This window comes from Mus musculus, chromosome Y (assembly GCF_000001635.26).
Source record: "Mus musculus strain C57BL/6J chromosome Y, GRCm38.p6 C57BL/6J".
Lineage (NCBI taxonomy): Eukaryota > Metazoa > Chordata > Mammalia > Rodentia > Muridae > Mus > Mus musculus.
In genome coordinates, this window is record NC_000087.7 from 36333747 (window position 1) to 36338114 (window position 4368).

General features: G+C 40.0%; 1 pseudogene; it reads left to right on the forward strand.

Annotated features, from left to right (window-relative positions):
- Positions 1 to 373: 373 nt before the first annotated feature.
- On the forward strand, positions 374 to 3189 carry Gm46703 (annotated as a pseudogene).
- The last annotated feature ends 1179 nt before the right edge of the window (positions 3190 to 4368 follow it).

Sequence of the window (4368 nt, forward strand, 5' to 3'; positions counted from 1 at the left end):
TCAGTACCATGATGGCTCAAAAGAAGTCTAGAACACCACTGCATTCTGCCCACTTGTGGGTGCCATCCCTGTCACAATTTGAAGAGAAACAGTGCTCCTTCCAGGAAGCTGCAGGGAATTGAACTGCACTCCTCTGCATGCTGTCAGACCCAGCCTCTAGGTCTGGACTGACTCTCCTTAAGGATAGTCACTTACCCTCATGGCCCCAGTCCCTAATTCTCTCTCAGTTCTCCACAAAACAGGAGACTCTCTTTATTTTTTGTGCCAAATGATGTCAGCTTCATTTCAAATATCCTGATAAACTAAACTGGTTGGGTCTTAAAATAATTTCTTTCTCTCAACCACCTATTTACCAGGAAAACTGTCGGTGAGAATGGCTGAGACATCTAGTCTGGGCGAGTTTCCCATGATTAAGGGCAGGGAATATGAAGATAAGGCCAACTTATTAATATACTTCCAAAGTCTAGTTTTAATTGACATCTCTAATGCTGTGCAGAAGAAATGTGAGATTGTGAGGTGACTTCACAGATTAATATAAGAGGTGAGTCTAGAAAATCAGGAGCTGTCTATTGAGAACAGCACTGGACCATGGCCCTCCTTTGAGGATTTACACTTTAAAGCTGAGATAAACTGTAAAAAAATTATGTCTTTCTGAAGTTTATGCCATGGAACGTCCACATAATATCTTAGTTCATTGGTGTGATGTTTTTATACATGGCTGTAAATGCTTTTATGTTAACCTGTGTGTGCTAGTAAGTGTTTGCCTTCTTGACATGAAGCTAAAGTCACCTGGGAAGAGGGAACCTCAAATTGGATCTGTCTACATTAGATGAGGCTATAGCCATGTTTATTTGTTTTCTTAGAAAATTTTCTTTAAATTTTCCATCTTATGTGACCTGAAAGTATCCATCTCCCTGTTTATCCTCCTACCATCGAACTCAGAGACACAGTGAAACTAACAGAAGTTATGGGCCAAATGAATTTAACAGATACTTATAGAACATCACCCAAAAACAAGAACACACATAATATGCACTCATTCTTAAGTGTATATTAGGCAAAAAAAAAAAAAAAAAAAACATGGAATACCCATGATACAATTCATTGATACTATCCATTATCTCTACCTCTGGTCAGGATTATTTTTCTGACTTTTCTTTGCATAGATTCCTGATTCTTGAAGGAGAGAGCTCGATAAAGGCATCCTCTTTAATCTTTAATTCTCTGAGTCTCTCACTCTCTGTGCATTGTCCAGTTGTGTCTTTCTGTGATTATTACCAGTTTTGTAGGAAACTCACCTCTGATGAAGGCTGAGGCATATATACTAACATATGGGTGGAGCCATTAGGATTCATGAGAAGTCATTTTACTGCTGTGGTTATTTAACAAAATTTATGATGGCAGATTTTCACTTAGTGTTTTATGACCTTTCTAGTCTCAGATGCTTGGCCTGATATTTCCCTCCACATTTAACCCTCCTATTTTAGTGTCTTCTTCATTCCTTTATACCACTATATTCTACTTCCCCTTCCTTGGAAGAGCTCCTCCTTCTTTATGGTTCCTTACTAGATAGCTCATCTCTGTTACCCTAAATGAAAAACAAACATATATAAACCTTACAAGCTAACTCCATACATAGGTGAAAACATTCCATTTGTGTCGTTCTGGGTGTGATTTGACTGTTGGATATTTTCCCTTTTTTTGTTTTTTTGTTTTTTTTTTTTGTTTTGTTTTTGTTTTTGTTTTTTTTTGATACTTCAGTCCTTCTTTTTTAAAAAAATATTTTTATTACGTATTTTCCTCAAGTACATTTCCAATGCTACACCAAAAGTTCCCCATACCCTCCTCCCCAGTTCCCTACCCACCAATTCCCATTTATTTTTTGGCTCTGGCGTTGCCCTGTACTGGGGCATATAAAGTTTGGTTGTCCAATGGGCCTCTCTTTCAGTGATGGCTGACTAGGTCACCTTTTGATACAAATGTAGCTAGAGTCCAGAGCTCCGTGGTACTGATAAGTTAATAATGTGGTTCCATCTGTAGGGTTGCAGATTCCTTTAGCTTCTTGTGTACTTTCTCTAGTCCTCCATTGGGAGCCCTGTGATCCATATAATAGCTGACTGTGAGTATCCACGTCTGTGTTTGCTAGGCCCTGGCATAGTCTCACATGAGACAGCTGATTAACAGTTGATGGGAGAGGATCCAGTACTCAGTGAGTGGTGCTATCTCTGCAAAGATGGTGATAAAATATATAAGAAAGCAACCTGAGGGTAGTGTTTGAAAAATGAGTCAGTGTTTAAGAGAACTGGCTGCTCTCTTAGAAGGTCAGGATTTGAATCACAGAACTCAGGTGGCAGCTCACAGCCTCATGAAGCTCCAATATCAAGTGACCAAGCTCCCTCTTATGGACTCTGTGAACCCTAGACAAAAAAGGCCCACAGACATTCACGCAAACAAAACATTTTTATATATACATATATGATATTAAAATAAAAGTTAAAAGGCATTTTTAAATTTTGTAAGTAGAAAAGCTGAGAAAACTGTGTTGAGAAACAAGCCAATAAGCAGCCTTGCTCCATGTACCCTGCCTATAATCCTACATGGGTTCCTGCCCTGATTTCACTCAGTGATGGAGTGTGATGTGGAAGAATAACACAAACTAATCTTTTTCAAAAGAGAAGGGAGGAGAGGGGGATTGGAATGGGGATTTGTTGATGGGAAACTGTGAAGGAAGTTATCATTTAAATTGTAAATAGATAACTAAATTAATGATGAAAAAAATAAGTCCTGTCAAGAACTCCAATGTGACAGTGTGAAACTGCTAATCTACAACCTGCTAAACTCACATGTGCGGGGTGTGGGCATGCAAGTGTTCTGTCTGAGCCTGCAGGCCACTTAAATCCTCAAAAACCCTGTGGAGTTCAACCCTGACTTCCTGGCACAGATGATCCCCAAAGTGTATTGGGAAGTGCTTGTGCAGGTAGCAGACACCTCAATCTTGGCCCAGGTACACAAAATAGCCAACTAGCTGCTATGAACAGGACAAGATACTTTTGAGGAAGATGTACCCACGTGTGGCTTGAGATTGATGTACTGGATGGTACTCTGCAATGGTCAGAATCCAGTGTTCTTTTCCCCATCATCCACAGGATCACCAATATGCTGTAGAATGATGAGGAGACAGAGAGGTAACCTTGCTAGCCACCACAATGCGATGTGGGAATGGGTATCCAGATGGAGGAAGACCCTCATGAAAGAGTGGGGAGGGGATGGGATAGAGGGTTTCTGGAAGGATGGGAAACTGAAAACGGACATCATTTGAAATGTATATAAAGAAAATATACAATTAAAAAAAGACCAACCAAAGAGTACATAGGGCGGGGCCCATGGCTGCAGCTTCACATGTAGCAGAGAATGGCCTATTTGGACATCAGTGAGAGGTGAAGCTCCTGTTCAAGAGAAGGCTCTATACCCCAGTGTAAGGGAATGTCAGGTCTAGGAAGTAGGAGTGGGTATTTTGTTGATTACTGAGAGGAGGGATGGCATAGTGGGTTTTCAGAGGGGAAACCAGGGAAGGGGATAACATTTGAAATGAAAATAAAGAAAATGCCTCATAAAATAAAATAAAACAAAATAGATTGAAAACAACCACCTAGACACAATAAGTTAATAGCAGAATAATAAATAAGACAGTGTAGTGGTGCATACCTTTTATCCCTGCTCTTGGTAGGCAGAGGCAGGGGCAGGCAAATTTATGAGTTCAAGGCCAGCCTGATCTCCAGATTGAATTCCATGACAACCAGGGCTAAACAGAGAATCCCTGCCTCGAAAAAACAAAAAACAATAAACAAATAAAGAGAAAATGAATGACACACAGGCATACAGAAGAGGACTGGTCCCAAAGACAGCGATTGTCCTAAATATACTAGAGCACATTGCTTCACAAAATGAATTCTGAACATGCTCTCACATAGTGCATTTGAATATACTTTCTAGGTTATCCCCATATGATCACAAGAAACAAAAGGTAACAAGAAGATCAGAGTCAGAAGTATATCTCAGACTCATGTCAAAGACAGTCTGGGAGGCACACCATGCTTCGGTTTTCAAAGTTCAATAGAGTGGTTCTCCACCTTTTTAATACTGCGGTTCCTTCATATATATACTTCCTTATGCTGTGTGGTGCCCCAACCGTAAAAATATTTTTTGCTGCTTCATAACTGAAATGTCCTACTGATATGAATTATAACATACATTTCTGACATACAGATCGTCTTAGACAACTCCTGTGAAATTTGTCACAAGGACTACCAACCTACAGGTTGCCAACCACAGTGCCAGCAACTAGGAAAACTAGCCAGCCCCTTGATT